Source organism: Rhinatrema bivittatum, chromosome 2 (assembly GCF_901001135.1).
Source record: "Rhinatrema bivittatum chromosome 2, aRhiBiv1.1, whole genome shotgun sequence".
Taxonomy (NCBI): domain Eukaryota; kingdom Metazoa; phylum Chordata; class Amphibia; order Gymnophiona; family Rhinatrematidae; genus Rhinatrema; species Rhinatrema bivittatum.
In genome coordinates, this window is record NC_042616.1 from 220,842 (window position 1) to 242,094 (window position 21,253).

The window sequence follows — 21,253 nt, forward strand, 5'->3', positions numbered from 1 at the left end:
AAGGATTGACAGCTTGGAGGTCCCTGAAGGTGTAGGTGGTGACTGGATGAGGCTGTGTGGGAGGGTGGGTTAATGTGGAAGTGGTGAGATGATGATGTAAGACAGGAAGGAGTGAGGTGGGGAAGTCTGAGAGACAGCAGTTAGAGGAAATGAGAGATGAAAGAGTAGTGGTGAGGATACAAGGATTGACAGCTTGGAGGTCCCTGAAGGTGTAGGAGGTGACTGGATGAGGCTGTGTGGGAGGGTGGTTTAGTGTGGAAGTGGTGAGATGATGATGTAAGACAGGAAGGAGTGAGGTGGGGAAGTCTGAGAGACAGCAGTTAGAGGAAATGAGAGATGAAAGAGTAGTGGTGAGGATACAAGGATTGACGACTTTGAGATTCCTGAAGGTATAGGTGGTGACTGGATGAGGCTGTGTGGGAGGGTGGTTTAGTGTGGAAGTGGTGAGATGATGATGTAAGACAGGAAGGAGTGAGGTGGGGAAGTCTGAGAGACAGCATATGTGTGTGATTTGGAGACAGGGTGTGTGTGAGAGCCTGTGTAAGGGAGAGAGCGAGCTACCTCACGTATGCACACAGACTCTCACACACACACATGTACACAAAGGTTGTCATTCATGCACACAGTCTGTCTCACATACACACAAAGGTTGTCATTCATGCACACAGACTGTCTCACACATACATGTACACAAAGGTTGTCATACATGCACACAGACTGTCTCACACACATACAAGCATACATGCATGCACACAGGCTCTCTTTCATACACAATGACACAGACTCTCTCTCATCCATACACACACAATCTCCGGGCCTCCTCTCTTTGAGTCACAGTGAGATGGGGTCTGCGGCAGAGCGAGTGAAGGTAGTGATGGCGGGGTGTATTAAATAGGCTGTCCTGGGGATGGGTTTAAGTCGGTGGAGTAACTTCTGTCTGCAGAATTTTCCTTTCTGACATCAAGCTGTGTAATTTCTGTCCTCAATTCTTCAGCCAAACAGAGAAGTGCAGAGTTGGGGAGGACCTTCATCTCCGATTTTCTGCTCCAGGTTTTCTCTGCGCATTGCTTGGCAGGTCCTCAGGATTGCACCTAGACAGGTTGCTGAGGACAGCCTCCTTGCTTTGCAGGGTTGTCACCTCTGTAGCTCCCTCCTCCTGAGCTGGAGGTCGCCCATGACGCCTGTCCCGGGGCCGGAGTGTCAGCCACTGTCACCAGGACGTGTCTCATCCTCTCTCTCTCTCTCTAGGAATCTCTGCACGGTCACATGACTGCAGCTCATCGGGGAGAGGAAGGCAGAGCTGAGTCCTCCCTCAGTGCCTGCTGCTGAGTATCCCTGCAGCCATGGAGTCTGCTGCGCTCTGCTGAGCACACACAGCCAGGGGTAAGTCCTCTCTATCTCTCAATCTCAATCTCTCTCTCTGCCTTGGCATTCTTCCAGGGTTTTGTGTTTACTTCTTCCAAAAGTAACAGTGCAGGGCAGGCCCCAGAGAATCGGCAAACTCTGACTGAGGAAGCTAAATCATGTCCCGGCAGGTTAAGCACAGAGAGGATTTTGTGACTGACTCATGACACTAAAAATACAAGAAAGCAGTGGTATGCATGCAAAGAATGCTGGAATCTGCCTTTTCTATCCCCTCAAACCAAACCAACAACATGCGTACAGGGAGAGGTGTGACCCCCTGCTGTGGGATCACTGGCACTGACAGCGTGCATACAGTGAGAGAGGTGTAACCCTCTGCTGTGTGATCACTGGCACTGACAGCGTACATACAGTGAGAGAGGTGTAACCCCCTGATGTATGATCACTGGCACTGACAGCGTGCATACAGTGAGAGAGGTGTAACCCCCTGCTGTGTGATCACTGCCACTGACAGCGTACATATAGTGAGAGAGGTGTAACCCCCTGCCGTGGGATCACTGGCACTGACAGTGTGCATACAGTGAGAGAGGTGTGACCCCCTGCTGTGGGATCACTGGCACTGACAGCATGCATACAGTGAGAGAGGTGTAACCCCCTGCTGTGTGATCACTGCCACTGACAGCGTACATACAGTGAGAGAGGTGTAACCCCCTGCCGTGGGATTACTGCCACTGACAGTGTGCATACAGTGAGAGAGGTGTAACCCCCTGCTGTGTGATCACTGGCACTGACAGTGTGCATACAGTGAGAGAGGTGTAACCCCCTGCTGTGTGATCACTGACACTGACAGCGTACATACAGTGAGAGAGGTGTAACCCCCTGCTGTGTGATCACTGGCACTGACAGCGTACATACAGTGAGAGAGGTGTAACCCCTGCTGTGTGATCACTGGCACTGACAGCCTGCATACAGTGAGAGAGGTGTAACCCCCTGCTGTGTGATCACTGCCACTGACAGCGTACATACAGTGAGAGAGGTGTAACCCCCTGATGTGTGATCACTGGCACTGACAGCGTGCATACAGTGAGAGGTGTAACCCCCTGCTGTGTGATCACTGCCACTGACAGCGTACATATAGTGAGAGAGGTGTAACCCCCTGCCGTGGGATCACTGGCACTGACAGTGTGCATACAGTGAGAGAGGTGTGACCCCCTGCTGTGGGATCACTGGCACTGACAGCATGCATACAGTGAGAGAGGTGTAACCCCCTGCTGTGTGATCACTGCCACTGACAGCGTACATACAGTGAGAGAGGTGTAACCCCCTGCCGTGGGATCACTGCCACTGACAGTGTGCATACAGTGAGAGAGGTGTAACCCCCTGCTGTGTGATCACTGACACTGACAGCGTACATACAGTGAGAGAGGTGTAACCCCCTGCTGTGTGATCACTGGCACTGACAGCGTACATACAGTGAGAGAGGTGTAACCCCTGCTGTGTGATCACTGGCACTGACAGCCTGCATACAGTGAGAGAGGTGTAACCCCCTGCTGTGTGATCACTGGCACTGACAGCGTACATACAGTGAGAGAGGTGTAACCCCTGCTGTGTGATCACTGGCACTGACAGCCTGCATACAGTGAGAGAGGTGTGTCCCCCTGCTGTGTGATCACTGGCACTGACAGCGTACATACAGTGAGAGAGGTGTAACCCCCTGCTGTGTGATCACTGGCACTGACAGCGTACATACAGTGAGAGAGGTGTAACCCCCTGCTGTGTGATCACTGGCACTGAGAGTGTGCATACAGTGAGAGAGGTGTAACCCCCTGCTGTGTGATCACTGGCACTGACAGCGTACATACAGTGAGAGAGGTGTAACCCCCTGCTGTGTGATCACTGGCACTGACAGCGTACATATAGTGAGAGAGGTGTAACCCCCTGCTGTGTGATCACTGGCACTGACAGCGTACATACAGTGAGAGAGGTGTAACCCCCTGCTGTGTGATCACTGGCACTGACAGCGTACATACAGTGAGAGAGGTGTAACCCCCTGCTGTGTGATCACTGGCACTGACAGCGTACATATAGTGAGAGAGGTGTAACCCCCTGCTGTGTGATCACTGGCACTGAGAGCGTGCATACCATGAGAGAGGTGTAACCCCCTGCTGTGTGATTACTGGCACTGAGAGCGTGCATACCGTGAGAGAGGTGTAACCCCCTGCTGTGTGATCACTGGCACTGACAGCGTGCATACAGTGAGAGAGGTGTAACCCCCTGCTGTGTGATCACTGGCACTGACAGCATACATACAGTGAGAGAGGTGTAACCCCCTGCTGTGTGATCACTGGCACTGAGAGCGTACATACAGTGAGAGAGGTGTAACCCCCTGCTGTGTGATCACTGGCACTGACAGCCTGCATACAGTGAGAGAGGTGTAACCCCCTGCTGTGTGATCACTGGCACTGACAGCGTGCATACAGTGAGAGAGGTGTAACCCCCTGCTGTGTGATCACTGGCACTGACAGCATGCATACAGTGAGAGAGGTGTAACCTCCTGCTGTGTGATCACTGGCACTGAGAGCGTGCATACCATGAGAGAGGTGTAACCCCCTGCTGTGTGATCACTGGCACTGACAGCGTACATACAGTGAGAGAGGTGTAACCCCCTGCTGTGTGATCACTGGCACTGACAGCGTACATACAGTGAGAGAGGTGTAACCCCCTGCTGTGTGATCACTGGCACTGACAGCGTACATACAGTGAGAGAGGTGTAACCCCCTGCTGTGTGATCACTGGCACTGAGAGCGTGCATACAGTGAGAGAGGTGTAACCCCCTGCTGTGTGATCACTGGCACTGACAGCCTGCATACAGTGAGAGAGGTGTAACCCCCTGCCGTGGGATTACTGGCACTGACAGCCTGCATACAGTGAGAGAGGTGTAACCCCCTGCTGTGTGATCACTGGCACTGACAGCCTGCATACAGTGAGAGAGGTGTAACCCCCTGCTGTGTGATCACTGGCACTGACAGCGTACATACAGTGAGAGAGGTGTAACCCCCTGCTGTGTGATCACTGGCACTGACAGCGTACATACAGTGAGAGAGGTGTAACCCCCTGCTGTGTGATCACTGGCACTGAGAGTGTGCATACAGTGAGAGAGGTGTAACCCCCTGCTGTGTGATCACTGGCACTGAGAGCCTGCATACAGTGAGAGAGGTGTAACCCCCTGCTGTGTGATCACTGGCACTGAGAGCGTACATACAGTGAGAGAGGTGTAACCCCCTGCTATGTGATCACTGGCACTGAGAGTGTGCATACAGTGAGAGAGGTGTAACCCCCTGCTGTGTGATCACTGGCACTGACAGCCTGCATACAGTGAGAGAGGTGTAACCCCCTGCTGTGGGGATCACTGGCACTGACAGCGTACATACAGTGAGAGAGGTGTAACCCCCTGCTGTGTGATCACTGGCACTGACAGCGTACATACAGTGAGAGAGGTGTAACCCCCTGCTGTGTGATCACTGGCACTTACAGCGTACATACAGTGAGAGAGGTGTAACCCCCTGCTGTGTGATCACTGGCACTGAGAGCCTGCATACAGTGAGAGCGGTGTAACCCCCTGCTGTGTGATCACTGGCACTGAGAGAGTGCATACAGTGAGAGAGGTGTAACCCCCTGCTGTGTGATCACTGGCACTGACAGCGTACATACAGTGAGAGAGGTGTAACCCCCTGCTGTGTGATCACTGGCACTGAGAGAGTGCATACAGTGAGAGAGGTGTAACCCCCTGCTGTGTGATCACTGGCACTGACAGCGTACATACAGTGAGAGAGGTGTAACCCCCTGCTGTGTGATCACTGGCACTGAGAGTGTGCATACAGTGAGAGAGGTGTAACCCCCTGCTGTGTGATCACTGGCACTGAGAGCCTGCATACAGTGAGAGAGGTGTAACCCCCTGCTGTGTGATCACTGGCACTGAGAGCGTACATACAGTGAGAGAGGTGTAACCCCCTGCTGTGTGATCACTAGCACTGAGAGTGTGCATACAGTGAGAGAGGTGTAACCCCCTGCTGTGTGATCACTGGCACTGACAGCGTACATACAGTGAGAGAGGTGTAACCCCCTGCTGTGTGATCACTGGCACTGACAGCGTACATACAGTGAGAGAGGTGTAACCCCCTGCTGTGTGATCACTGGCACTGACAGCCTGCATACAGTGAGAGGTGTAATCCTCTGCTGTATGATCACTGGCACTGACAGCGTACATACAGTGAGAGAGGTGTAACCCCCTGCTGTGTGATCACTGGCACTGAGAGCGTACATACAGTGAGAGAGGTGTAACCCCCTGCTGTGTGATCACTGGCACTGAGAGCGTACATACAGTGAGAGGTGTAATCCTCTGCTGTATGATCACTGGCACTGACAGCCTGCATACAGTGAGAGAGGTGTAATCCTCTGCTGTGTGATCACTGGCACTGAGAGCGTGCATACAGTGAGAGAGGTGTAACCCCCTGCTGTGTGATCACTGGCACTGACAGCGTACATACAGTGAGAGAGGTGTAACCCCCTGCTGTGTGATCACTGGCACTGACAGCGTACATACAGTGAGAGGTGTAACCCCCTGCTGTGTGATCACTGGCACTGACAGCGTGCATACAGTGAGAGAGGTGTAACCCCCTGCTGTGAGATCCCCATTGTGATAGAGGGGAAGGGAGGAGGTGGGGGGATTCTGGACTGGAGGAGTTGGGGGCACAGGTAGCAAACCTGTCATAAAGAGCCAGTAGTAGGGACCTGTTATAAATGTGTTTGAGTCTCTCCTAGGCTCATAGGGATTCAGCCAATTTTTACAGTAAGAAGGTCCATCACTTTCAATGACCTTAAGTCCCCAATGATGTTTTAAAATCGATCCGTTGTGTACCAGGGAGCCCGGGAAAGGCTGAGCAGCAGGCGATATCCCTGCTCCCGCTGCTGAGTTTTGATAGAGGAAGCTGGGAGACCTGAACACAATGAATTACAGGAGTCAACCACTGTCATTACAAGAGCTGGCACCAAAGAACGAGTCATTGGCTTCTAAAATAGCTTTTAGGAGCTGAAGCTTGCGTAACTTAAAATAGCCCGTGCTTAGGATCTGAAGGACGTAGCATTACAGCATTATCTACCGTGTCCAAAATAACTGTTTCCTGAAATGGGACCCTGGTGTGGGGTTAAGAGAGGAAATGGTGTCCATGTTTACTCAGAAATTCTTTCTCTCGACAGAAATGTAGAATTGGTTTTCCCAACATGTAGTCTTAAAGATTCTGCATCATCCGGTTACTGATGAACTGAAAAACCCTGTTTCACCTCCTCCGATCCCCTCAGTCAAACTCCCTGGACCCGGGGGACACTGGGATGGGGGAAGGGAGGAGGTGGGGGACGCTGGTAGCGGGTGGTGTGATAGAGGGAAGGGAGGAGGTAGGGGGACGCTGGTAGCGGGTGGTGCGATAGAGGGAAGGGAGGAGGTAGGGGGACGCTGGTAGCGGGTGGTGCGATAGAGGGAAGGGAGGAGGTAGGGGGACGCTGGTAGCGGGTGGTGCGATAGAGGGAAGGGAGGAGGTAGGGGGACGCTGGTAGCGGGTGGTGCGATAGAGGGAAGGGAGGAGGTGGGGGACGCTGGTAGCGGGTGGTGTGATAGAGGGAAGGGAGGAGGTAGGGGGACGCTGGTAGCGGGTGGTGCGATAGAGGGAAGGGAGGAGGTAGGGGGACGCTGGTAGCGGGTGGTGCGATAGAGGGAAGGGAGGAGGTGGGGGACGCTGGTAGCGGGTGGTGCGATAGAGGGAGGGGAGGAGGTGGGGGGACGCTGGTAGCGGGTGGTGTGATAGAGGGAAGGGAGGAGGTGGGGGGACGCTGGTAGCGGGTGGTGCGATAGAGGGAAGGGAGGAGGTGGGGGGACGCTGGTAGCGGGTGGTGAGGTGGGGGGACGCTGGTAGCGGGTGGTGAGGTGGGGGGACGCTGGTAGCGGGTGGTGTGATAGAGGGAAGGGAGGAGGTGGGGGGACGCTGGTAGCGGGCGGTGCGATAGAGGGAGGGGAGGAGGTGGGGGGACGCTGGTAGCGGGCGGTGCGATAGGGGGAAGGGAGGAGGTGGGGGGACGCTGGTAGCGGGCGGTGAGGTGGGGGGACGCTGGTAGCGGGTGGTGCGATAGAGGGAGGGGAGGAGGTGGGGGGACGCTGGTAGCGGGCGGTGCGATAGAGGGAAGGGAGGAGGTGGGGGGACGCTGGTAGCGGGTGGTGCGATAGAGGGAAGGGAGGAGGTGGGGGACGCTGGTAGCGGGCGGTGCGATAGAGGGAGGGGAGGAGGTGGGGGACGCTGGTAGCGGGCGGTGCGATAGAGGGAGGGGAGGAGGTGGGGGACGCTGGTAGCAGGTGGTGCGATAGAGGGAGGGGAGGAGGTGGCTATGAATTGTAACACTACCTCATGTGATAGGGGAGCAGTTCCATTCCCCTTTATCATTTTGGTAGCCCTTCTCTGTACCTTCTCCATCGCAATTATATCTTTTTTGAGATGTGGCGACCAGAATTGTACACAGTATTCAAGGTGCGGTCTCACCATGGAGCGATACAGAGGCATTATGACATTTTCCGTTTTATTCACCATTCCCTTCCTAATAATTCCCAACATTCTGTTTGCTTTTTTGACTGCCGCAGCAAACTGAGCCCACGATTTCAATGTGTTATCCACTATGACACCTAGATCTGTTTCCTATAGAACCTGACATCATGGGAAGAACAAACTGTTATGGTGGTTATTCTGAACTTCTGTACTGAATCAGCTAACTTGGGAGTTTTAATAGATTGGGGCTTATAATAGATTCCAAATTAACCTTACAGGGGGTTAAAATAGACCTGCATGCATCTTAGCTAACGCCACGGGCTGACCCGGGTTCTGGGGTCATGGGATGCTAATTCACGTGTTGTTCCGCCATTGTGGCACTGGAAGTTAAGGTCGACCCATGCGAGGGCTTTCTCTTCTATTGCCCGTGGGATGCCCGTGGAGCTGTGGGGGGAGTGAGACAGATGTTATTCAGGAAGCAAGTGAAGGGACTTCGTTTTAAAATTGTTTTCTTAATTTTTTTTTTTATTGTAAGTCGTTTTAACATCTATTCTTTTAACTTATTTGTGTGACGATATGCCAGCGTTGACCTCGTTGGAAGATAGCGGCGCTATAAAACACGTTAAATAAAATAAATAACTACAGCATCGGTACTTTTCCCCCATCGAGAGGGAGTGTATAGAAAAAAAACTGCCTCAGAACACCTTAAAGGTCCAGCCTCAGCTATCTGGCCTGGTCCTCCTTAAGAAGCAGCCAAGCAAGGCATTCTGGGCCAGGGAGGATCTGTGAAGCCTTGGATCGGAAGGCAGCGAGCCCACTCTAAGCAAGGACTGCTGAGGTAAGCAGCCTCTTCGCTGTATTTTTTGGTTTTGTCCCTTTTTGTACTCTTGGCATCTTCCCAACTCATGGCAGCATGGAGCGACCACACCTATGTGCATTACTTTGCAATTGCGAAGAAACACAAGGTGATCAGTAAAATGCAGCCTTTATTAGAATAAGCCCGACTCTGGCCGGGTTTCGCTCACGCAGGAGCTGCCTCAGGGGCTATCATTGATTAATGTCTTCAATTGTGAAAGATACACAGGCGGTCTAAAATTCAATAATTCAGATTGAGCAACTTGGTGCAATAATCGTCAATATTTGTTGAGACAATACGATGTGCGAAACGCTCTCACAGCGTTTTTTTTAGACCAGTTCGGTGTAATCAATTACATGACCACTGTGAGGCCACGCTGTATATGTTCAAACTCTACTTTGGCATGTCTTATCAGCATCTTGGGTCGGTTTCAGATTTGTTTCTTGAGTCCAATACTTGCCTACATTAAATTTCATCTACCCTTTGCATGCCCAGTCTCTTTATTTCCCTCCGGCAAGTTCTCACAATCTGCTTGCGATTTAACTATTCAGAATAATTTTGCGTCATAAGAACATAAGATTTCCCACACTGGGTCAGACCGAGGGTCCATCAAGCCCAGTATCCTGTCTCCAACAGTGGCCAATCCAGGTCACAGGTACCTGGCAGGATTCCTAAATTACATAAGAACATAAGATTTCCCACACTGGGTCAGACCGAGGGTCCATCAAGCCCAGCATCCTGATTCCAACAGTGGCCAATCCAGGTCACAGGTACCTGGCAGGATTCCTAAATTACATAAGAACATAAGAAATTGCCATACTGGGTCAGATCAAGGGTCCATCAAGCCCAGCATCCTGATTCCAACAGTGGCCAATCCAGGTAACAGGTACCCGGCAGGATTCCTAAATTACATAAGAACATAAGAAATTTCCATGCTGGGTCAGACCGAGGGTCCATCAAGCCCAGCATCCTGATTCCAACAGTGGCCAATCCAGGTCACAGGTACCCGGCAGGATTCCTAAATTACATAAGAACATAAGAAATTGTCATGCTGGGTCAGATCAAGGGTCCATCAAGCCCAGCATCCTGATTCCCACAGTGGCCAATCCAGGTCACAGGTACCCGGCAGGATTCCTAAATTACATAAGAACATAAGAAATTGCCATGCTGGGTCAGATCAAGGGTCCATCAAGCCCAGCATCCTGATTCCAACAGTGGCCAATCCAGGTCACAGGTACCTGGCAGGATTCCTAAATTACATAAGAACATAAGAAATTGCCATGCTGGGTCAGACCGAGGGTCCATCAAGCCCAGCATCCTGATTCCAACAGTGGCCAATCCAGGTCACAGGTACCCGGCAGGATTCCTAAATTACATAAGAACATAAAAAATTGCCATGCTGGGTCAGATCAAGGGTCCATCAAGCCCAGCATCCTGATTCCCACAGTGGCCAATCCAGGTCACAGGTACCCGGCAGGATTCCTAAATTACATAAGAACATAAGAAATTGCCATGCTGGGTCAGATCAAGGGTCCATCAAGCCCAGCATCCTGATTCCAACAGTGGCCAATCCAGGTCACAGGTACCTGGCAGGATTCCTAAATTACATAAGAACATAAGAAATTGCCATGCTGGGTCAGACCAAGGGTCCATCAAGCCCAGTATCCTGTCTCCAATAGTGGCCAATCCAGGTCACAGGTACCCGGCAGGATCCCAAGGGGTAAATATATTCCAAGCTGCTGATCCCAGGAATAAACAGGGGATTTCTGGAGCTCCATCTTAATGGGCTTTTCCTCCAGGAACTTACCCGAATCATTTTTAAATGCAGCTACTTTAATAGCTTTCACCTCATCCTCTGGCAGTGAATTCCAGAGCTTAATTATGGTTTTTAAATGTATCACCTACACCTAGTGACTTCATTGCATGTCCTCTGTAGCTATTGTACTTTTTCAAAACGTAAACAACTGATTAACATTTATTCGTTCCACGCCACTAAATATTTTATAGACCTTCTTTTTATCTCCCCTCAGTCGTCTCTTCTCCAGACTGAACAGCCCTAACCTCCTCAGCCTTTCCTCATAGGGGAGCTGTTCCATCCCCTTTATCATCTTGGTCGCCCTTCTCTGTACCTTTGCTAATTCTGCTCTATCTTTCTTGAGATGTGGTGACCAGAACTGCACACAATACTCAAGATGAGGTCACACCATGGAGTGATACAGGGACATTATGATATTCTCTGTTTTATTCTCCATTCCTTCCCTAATAATTCCCAGCATCCTGTTTGTGTATGATTTATGAACACAAGATGAGGTCACACCATGGAGTGATACAGAGACATTATGATATTCTCTGTTTTATTCTCCATTCCTTTCCTAATAATCCCCAGCATTCTGTTTGTGTATGATTTATGAACACAAGATGAGGTCACACCATGGAGTGATACAGAGACATTATGATATTCTCTGTTTTATTCTCCATTCCTTTCCTAATAATCCCCAGCATTCTGTTTGTGTATGATATATGAACACAAGATGAGGTCACACCATGGAGTGATACAGAGACATTATGATATTCTCTGTTTTATTCTCCATTCCTTTCCTAATAATCCCCAGCATTCTGTTTGTGTATGATTTATGAACACAAGATGAGGTCACACCATGGAGTGATACAGAGACATTATGATATTCTCTGTTTTATTCTCCATTCCTTTCCTAATAATCCCCAGCATTCTGTTTGTGTATGATTTATGAACACAAGATGAGGTCACACCATGGAGTGATACAGAGACATTATGATATTCTCTGTTTTATTCTCCATTCCTTTCCTAATAATCCCCAGCATTCTGTTTGTGTATGATTTATGAACACAAGATGAGGTCACACCATGGAGTGATACAGAGACATTATGATATTCTCTGTTTTATTCTCCATTCCTTTCCTAATAATCCCCAGCATTCTGTTTGTGTATGATATATGAACACAAGATGAGGATGCACCATGGAGTGATACAGAGGCATTATGATATTCTCTGTTTTATTCTCCATTCCTTTCCTAATAAACCCCAGCATTGTGTGTGTGTATGATATATGAACACAAGATGAGGTCACACCATGGAGTGATACAGAGACATTATGATATTCTCTGTTTTATTCTCCATTCCTTCCCTAATAATCCCCAGCATTCTGTTTGTGTATGATATATGAACACAAGATGAGGATGCACCATGGAGTGATACAGAGACATTATGATATTCTCTGTTTTATTCTCCAGTCCTTTCCTAATAATCCCCAGCATTCTGTTTGTGTATGATATATGAACACAAGATGAGGATGCACCATGGAGTGATACAGAGGCATTATGATATTCTCTGTTTTATTCTCCATTCCTTTCCTAATAATCCCCAGCATTCTGTTTGTGTATGATATATGAACACAAGATGAGGTTGCACCATGGAGTGATACAGGGACATTATGATATTCTCTGTTTTATTCTCCATTCCTTTCCTAATAATCCCCAGCATTCTGTTTGTGTATGATATATGAACACAAGATGAGGTCACACCATGGAGTGATACAGAGACATTATGATATTCTCTGTTTTATTCTCCATTCCCTTCCTAATAATCCCCAGCATTCTGTTTGTGTATGGTATATGAACACAAGATGAGGTCACACCATGGAGTGATACAGAGGCATTATGATATTCTCTGTTTTATTCTCCATTCCTTTCCTAATAATCCCCAGCATTCTGTTTGTGTATGATATATGAACACAAGATGAGGTTGCACCATGGAGTGATACAGGGACATTATGATATTCTCTGTTTTATTCTCCATTCCTTTCCTAATAATCCCCAGCATTCTGTTTGTGTATGATATATGAACACAAGATGAGGTCACACCATGGAGTGATACAGAGACATTATGATATTCTCTGTTTTATTCTCCATTCCCTTCCTAATAATCCCCAGCATTCTGTTTGTGTATGATATATGAACACAAGATGACGATGCACCATGGAGTGATACAGAGGCATTATGATATTCTCTATTTATTCTCCATTCCTTTCCTAATAATCCCCAGCATTCTGTTTGTGTATGATATATGAACACAAGATGAGGATGCACCATGGAGTGATACAGAGACATTATGATATTCTCTGTTTTATTCCCCATTCCTTTCCTAATAATCCCCAGCATTCTGTTTGTGTATGATATATGAACACAAGATGAGGATGCACCATGGAGTGATACAGAGACATTATGATATTCTCTGTTTTATTCTCCATTCCTTTCCTAATAATCCCCAGCGTTCTGTTTGTGTATGATATATGAACACAAGATGAGGATGCACCATGGAGTGATACAGAGGCATTAGGATATTCTGTTTTATTCTCCATTCCTTTCCTAATAATCCCTAGCATTCTGTTTGTGTATGATATATGAACACAAGATGAGGATGCACCATGGAGTGATACAGAGGCATTATGATATTCTCTGTTTTATTCTCCATTCCTTTCCTAATAATCCCCAGCATTCTGTTTGTGTATGATATATGAACACAAGATGAGGATGCACCATGGAGCGATACAGAGGCATTAGGATATTCTCTGTTTTATTCTCCATTCCTTTCCTAATAATCCCCAGCATTCTGTTTGTGTATGATATATGAACACAAGATGAGGATGCACCATGGAGTGATACAGAGACATTATGATATTCTCTGTTTTATTCTCCATTCCTTTCCTAATAATCCTCAGCCTTCTGTTTGTGTATGATATATGAACACAAGATGAGGATGCACCATGGAGCGATACAGAGGCATTATGATATTCTCTGTTTTATTCTCCATTCCTTTCCTAATAATCCCCAGCATTCTGTTTGTGTATGATATATGAACACAAGATGAGGATGCACCATGGAGTGATACAGAGGCATTATGATATTCTCTGTTTTATTCTCCATTCCTTTCCTAATAATCCCCAGCATTCTGTTTGTGTATGATATATGAACACAAGATGAGGATGCACCATGGAGCGATAGAGACATTATGATATTCTCTGTTTTATTCTCCATTCCTTTCCTAATAATCCCCAGCATTCTGTTTGTGTATGATATATGAACACAAGATGAGGTCGCACCATGGAGCGATACAGAGGCATTATGATATTCTCTGTTTTATTCTCCATTCCTTTCCTAATAATCCCCAGCATTCTGTTTGTGTATGATATATGAACACAAGATGAGGTTGCACCATGGAGCGATACAGAGACATTATGATATTCTCTGTTTTATTCTCCATTCCTTTCCTAATAATCCCCAGCATCCTGTTTGTGTATGATATATGAACACAAGATGGGGATGCACCATGGAGCGATACAGAGGCATTATGATATTCTCTGTTTTATTCTCCATTCCTTTCCTAATAATCCCCAGCGTTCTGTTTGTGTATGATATATGAACACAAGATGAGGTCGCACCATGGAGTGATACAGAGGCATTATGATATTCTCTGTTTTATTCTCCATTCCTTTCCTAATAATTCCTAGCATTTTATTTGCTTTCTTGGCTGCTGCTGCACACTGAGCAGAGGATTTCAATGTATTTTCAACGGTGAACCCTAGATCCTTTTCCTGAATGGTGACTCCTAATGGTCACCCTTGCATTATATAACTATAAATCGGATTACTCTTGTCTATGTACATCACTTTGCACTTGACCACATTAAATGTCTTCTGCTGTTTCCATGGCCAGTCTGCCAGTTTTGCAAGGTCTTCCAACAATTTCTCACAATCCTCATGTCAATTTACCACGTTGACTCATTTTGTATCCTCAAGAAAGTTGAGAAACTCCGTCATCGTTCCCATTTCCAGGTCATTCACTAACATGTTCAAAAGTGGTTGCCCCAGAACAGAGCCCTGGGGCACTCCACTATTCACCTTTTTGCAGGGAGAATATCGCAATGTGTCGTTCATGGTGAGACCGCACTTTGAATACTGTGTACAATTCTGGTCGCCGCATCTCAAAAAAGATATAGTTGCGATGGAGAAGGTACAGAGAAGGGCAACCAAAATGATAAAGGGAAAGGAACAGCTCCCCTATGAGGAACGTTTGACGAGGTTAGGGCTGTTCAGCTTGGAGAGGAGACGACTGAGGGGGGATATGATAGAGGTCTTTAAGATCATGAAAGGACTTGAACAAGTTAATGTAAATCAGTTATTTACTCTCTCAGATAATAGAAGGACCAGGGGGGCACTCCATGAAGTTAGCAAGTAGCTCATTTAAAACAAATCAAAGAAAATTATTTTTCACTCAGCGCACAGTTAAGCTCTGGAATTCATTGCCAGAGGAAGTGGTTACAGCAGTTAGTACGACTGGGTTTAAAAAAAGGTTTGGATAAGTTACTAGAGGAAAAATCCATAAACTGCTATTAATTAATAAGCAATATTTTTTATTTTTTTTTAATTTATTTTAAAGGATTTATTAACCATGCCCTCGAATGTTCAGGGTGGCTTACAAAAGAACAAACATAATACAACTTTTAAACGAAAAACATAAAATCATACAGATAAAACAAATCAAAACGATCAGAATATTAAAAACGGCCCAGGCAGACAGAATTAAAACTTAGAATTCACAATAATTTTTAAAGGCTTGCTTGAATTATTTTTTGGTTAGAGAGAGCTCTCAGTGTGGATGGGATTGGACTCCAAATATCGGGGACGGAGAAGGTGCGGTCTCCAGTCCATTGCAAGCCAGGTGGTTTAGGGGAAGGAAACTTGAAGGGGGTGTTGATTGTTCCTTTGGAGATTGCGTGAGGGAATATTAAAGATGAAGACTAGATGTAAGCCAAGGACTTTTATTGCTATAGATAAGATTGTGGGGAGTAGATAAGATTTTGTATTGAATCCTCCGGTATATTGGTAACCAATGTAGGTTAAATAAAACTGGCGAAATATGGTCGTGTAATCTTGTATTGCTCAGGAGACGTGCTGCTGAGATTTGTTTAATGGTTTTGGGTACTTGCCAGGTACTTGTGACCTGGATTGGCCACTGCTGGAGACGGGATGCTGGGCTTGATGGCCCCTTGGTCTGACCCAGTATGGCTTATCCTGTTCTCTTATGTAAAAGCAGAGTAAAAAACAATTACAAAACTTGAAAATATCTGTGTTGCTTAAGCCTGAAGATTTAAGGACGTGAGAGAGCTCCGGAAAAGTGCTGCTGGCTCCCTTGCCAATGCTTTGATGTCAGCTGTTGTTTAGTCTTTCGAAAAATACTAAGACTAGGGGGGCACTCTATGATGCAGTAAGTAGCACATTCAAAACAAATTGGAGAAAATTCTTTTTTTTTACTCAATCCACAGTTAAGCCATGGAATTAATTATTGGAAGATGTGGTTAAGGCAGACAGCAAAACTGGGTTTAAAAAAAGGTTTGGTTAACTTCCTAGAGGAGAAATCTATAAACTGTTAACAAAATAGATTTAGGGAATAGCCACTGCTTATTACTGCACAGTAGCAGCGTGGGATCTATTTACTGTTTGGGACCTGGACTGGCCACTGTGGGACACGGGATGCTAGGTCTGACCCAGTATGGTAATTCTTAGGTTATCTATATGTTCAGTAATTGTGTTCTTTTATGAAAGTTTCCACAATTTTTCCAGGCACAGCATAGTTTCCCAGACCACCCCAGAGCTCTTTTTAAAGATCGGGGTTAGATTGGGCAGCCTCCCATCATAGGGTAGAATGGACCTGAAGACGGGACGGTCCCTACATATGGGTGGACCTCTGTAGTGTCTGCCCAGGACCCAGCAGTCTTCTGCAAGCTCTTCCTGTTATTAGGTGCTGAGACTGAGCATGTGCGGGAGATCCTGTGTCACTGCCATCATAACCGACTGAGCATGTGCGGGAGATCCTGTGTCACTGCCATCGTGACCGACTGAGCATGTGCGGGAGATCCTGTGTCACTGCCATCATGATAGACTGAGCATGTGCGGGAGATCCTGTGTCACTGCCATCGTGACCGACTGAGCATGTGCGGGAGATCCTGTGTCACTGCCATCATGATAGACTGAGCATGTGCGGGAGATCCTGTGTCACTGCCATCGTGACCGACTGAGCATGTGCGGGAGATCCTGTGTCACTGCCATCATGATAGACTGAGCATGTGCGGGAGATCCTGTGTCACTGCCATCGTGACCGACTGAGCATGTGCGGGAGATCCTGTGTCACTGCCATCATGATAGACTGAGCATGTGCGGGAGATCCTGTGTCACCGCCATCGTGAGAGACTGAGCATGTGTGGGAGATCCTGTGTCACTGCTATCGTGACCGACTGAGCATGTGCGGGAGATCCTGTGTCACTGCCATCGTGACCGACTGAGCATGTGCGGGAGATCCTGTGCCACTGCCATTGTGACAGACTGAGCATGTGCGGGAGATCCTGTGTCACTGTCATCGTGACCGACTGAGCATGTGCGGGAGATCCTGTGTCACTGCCATCGTGACCGACTGAGCATGTGCGGGAGATCCTGTGTCACTGCCATCGTGACCGACTGAGCATGTGCGGGAGATTCTGTGTCACTGCCATCGTGACCGACTGAGCATGTGCGGGAGATTCTGTGTCACTGCCATCGTGACCGACTGAGCATGTGCGGGAGATCCTGTGTCACTGCCATCGTGACCGACTGAGCATGTGCGGGAGATCCTGTGCCACTGCCATTGTGACAGACTGAGCATGTGCGGGAGATCCTGTGTCACTGTCATCGTGACCGACTGAGCATGTGCGGGAGATCCTGTGTCACTGCCATCGTGACCGACTGAGCATGTGCGGGAAATCCTGTGTCACTGCCATCGTGACCGACTGAGTATTTGCGGGAGATCCTGTGTCACTGCCATCGTGACCGACTGAGCATGTGCGGGAAATCCTGTGTCACTGCCATCGTGACCGACTGAGCATGTGCGGGAGATCCTGTGTCACTGCCATCGTGACCGACTGAGCATGTGCGGGAAATCCTGTGTCACTGCCATCGTGACCGACTGAGTATTTGCGGGAGATTCTGTGTCACTGCCATCGTGACCGACTGAGTATTTGCGGGAGATCCTGTGTCACTGCCATCGTGACCGACTGAGCATGTGCGGGAGATCCTGTGTCACTGCCATCAGGCGGGACCCTTCAGTCTTGTTCCATCTGTGCTTCCAAGGGGTGCCCTCTCTTCTTTCTGTGCCTCCTCACTTTGGGGGTTTTCTTTGCGTTTAGTGGCCCTTTTAGACCTCTGGTGTTCCCGCTTAAGCACAGAAGATGGAATCTCAGTTTTTTTTATAAATGAAATCAAGCTTGATCCTTTTTCTTCTTTTTCTCCTGCCCTGGGCATCTCTACCTTGCTGTGGCCTACACAGATATCGTCCAAGGTTTTCTGCATTGAAAATTGAAACATTTGATTTGCTTTGTCTCTGTAACCCCCTCCCTCCTACTGTAGCTGGGTCAGACCAAGGGTCCATCAAGCCCAGCATCCTGATTCCAACAGAGGCCAAACCAGGCCACAAGGACCTGGCAATTACCCAAACACTAAGAAGATCCCATGCTACTGATGCAATTAATAGCAGTGGCTATTCCCTAAGTAAACTTGATTAATAGCAATTAATGGACTTCTCCTCCAAGAACTTATCCAGACCTTTTTTGAACCCAGCTACACTAACTGCACTAACCACATCCTCTGGCAACAAATTCCAGAGTTTAATTGTGCGTTGAGTGAAAATGAATTTTCTCCGATTAGTTTTAAATGTGCCCCATGCTAACTTCATGGAGTGCCCCCTAGTCCTTCTATTATTCAAAAGTGTAAATAACCGATTCACATCTATTTGTTCTAGACCTCTCATGATTTTAAAGACCTCTATCATATCCCCCCTCAGCCGTCTCTTCTCCAAGCTGAAAAGTCCTAACCTCTTTAGTCTTTCCTCATAGGGGAGCTGTTCCATTCCCCTTATCATTTTGGTAGCCCTTCTCTGTACCTTCTCCATCTCAATTATATCTTTTTTGAGATGCGGCGACCAGAATTGTACACAGTATTCAAGGTGTGGTCTCACCATGGAGCGATACAGAGGCATTATGACATTTTCCGTTTTATTCACCATTCCCTTTCTAATAATTCCCAACATTGTTTGCTTTTTTGACTGCCGCAGCACACTGAGCTGACGATTTCAATGTGTTATCCACTATGACACCTAGATCTCTTTCTTGGGTTGTAGCACCTAATATGGAACCCAACATCGTATAACTATAGCATGGGTTATTTTTCCCTATATGCATCACCTTGCACTTATCCACATTAAATTTCATCTGCCATTTGGATGCCCAATTTTCCAGTCTCACAAGGTCTTCCTGCAATTTATCACAATCTGCTTGTGATTTAACTACTCTGAACAATTTTGTGTCATCTGCAAATTTGATTATCTCACTCGTCGTATTTCTTTCCAGATCATTTATAAATATATTGAAAAGTAAGGGTCCCAATACAGATCCCTGAGGCACTCCACTGTCCACTCCCTTCCACTGAGAAAATTGCCCATTTAATCCTACTCTCTGTTTCCTGTCTTTTAGCCAGTTTGCAATCCACGAAAGGACATCGCCACCTATCCCATGACTTTTTACTTTTCCTAGAAGCCTCTCATGAGGAACTTTGTCAAACGACTTCTGAAAATCCAAGTATACTACATCTACCGGTTCACCTTTATCCACATGTTTATTAACTCCTTCAAAAAAGTGAAGCAGATTTGTGAGGCAAGACTTGCCCTGGGTAAAGCCATGCTGACTTTGTTCCATTAAACCATGTCTTTCTATATGTTCTGTGATTTTGATGTTTAGAACACTTTCCACTATTTTTCCTGGCACTGAAGTCAGGCTAACCGGTCTGTAGTTTCCCGGATCGCCCCTGGAGCCCTTTTTAAATATTGAGGTTACATTTGCTATCCTCCAGTCTTCAGGTACAATGGAAGATTTTAATGATAAGTTACAAATTTTTACTAATAGGTCTGAAATTTAATTTTTTAGTTTGATGGAGTGAGGATTTAAACAGGGGGTGAACGTCTGCTGAACGTGCATGGGATGTGCATGGGGAAGAGATCGATCTGGAACCAGTGTGGGAATATTCCCGAGCTCTGGGTCAGACAAGGGGGGTCCCACCCATCCTCAGGGGCTCGGTCATCGGGGGAAAGTGATAAAAACCCTCACTCTGCTGAGTCTGGGGCTGCTCCAGATTGCACGGAGCTGTGACCCTCTGCCAGGGTTACAGGAGGAGGCAGCAGGAGCGGGGCAGGGATTCTTCTCCAAACATCCCCAGAGGCCTGAGGAGAGGAAGCAGAGGGTGCAGTACAGCCTGGGGGTTACAGGGTTAAGCCTGTGCCGGAGGGAACTTGTGCTGGGGCTCGCAGGGTCCTGGGGCCGCACCAGAAGGATCTTTCCTTGAGCTGAGCACTAATCCTTGTGAAGTAAGTGTTTGATAACTGAGGATAGGAAAGGGAGGAGCAGGCTGGTTACTGTAAGAGAGCGAGGAGAAAAGAAACAAGGTAACCGGAGCCCCCGTGGCTGCTGTGAGGAGAGGAGTTAGAGATTTCCTGGCACTGTAACTCTGCTCATTTCTGCATCTCCCTGAGCTGTCATTACGTCTCAGTCAGAAGATCCTGCACTAAACCATTTATTACCTGGAGCTCGGCTCCAGCCTGGGGAGTGGTTTGGGTGTGGGGAGGCTCCTCAGCCCGGTTATCCTGCCCCCCCGGAGATTTAGTTCTCACCTCGGGACAGTGACCACTCCGCTCCCCGAGGCTGGGAAGGTGACCCCAGATGCACTGAGAGTTGCACTATACTGAGCTCTCACATCGCTTCAGGATCCAGCACCAGCAATCCACGTTGGACAGGGCAGGCACATTCTGAGTTCCTTCCTCAAGAGAAATAAAAGGAATTTCTTTCCCCTAACAGACTTCAGAGGAGTGCGGGAAGCATCTGCTCAGGTCAAACTGAGGCTTTTGGTATAGCACTGAGATTCTCTTCCATGGCAGTGGTGCGCGGAGACTCTATTAATCAATTATGCTTAGGGAATAGCCACTGCTATTAATTGCATCAGTAGCATGGGTTCTTCTTAGTATTTGGGTAATTGCCAGGTTCTTGTGACCTGGATTGGCCACTGTTGGAAACAGGATGCTGGGCTTGATGGACCCTTGATCTGACCCAGCATGGCAATTTCTTATGTTCTTATGTAATTTAGGAATCCTGCCGGGTACCTGTGACCTGGATTGGCCACTGTTGGAATCAGGATGCTGGGCTTGATGGACCCTTGGTCTGACCCAGCATGGCAATTTCTTATGTTCTTATGTAATTTAGGAATCCTGCCGGGTACCTGTGACCTGGATTGCCCACTGTTAGAATCAGGATGCTGGGCTTGATGGACCTTTGATCTGAC

At 47.7% G+C, this 21,253-nt stretch overlaps 1 protein-coding gene across 1 annotated transcript in view; it reads left to right on the plus strand.

Moving 5' to 3' along the window:
- The first annotated feature begins 1,252 nt into the window (after positions 1-1,252).
- SLC4A2 (solute carrier family 4 member 2) overlaps positions 1,253-21,253 on the plus strand; it is a 234,807-nt gene continuing 214,806 nt past the window's right edge. Inside the window, exon 1 of the mRNA XM_029587230.1 lies at positions 1,253-1,383. The gene's annotated coding sequence lies outside the window, so the exon portion shown is untranslated. The remainder of the gene's footprint in view (positions 1,384-21,253) is intronic.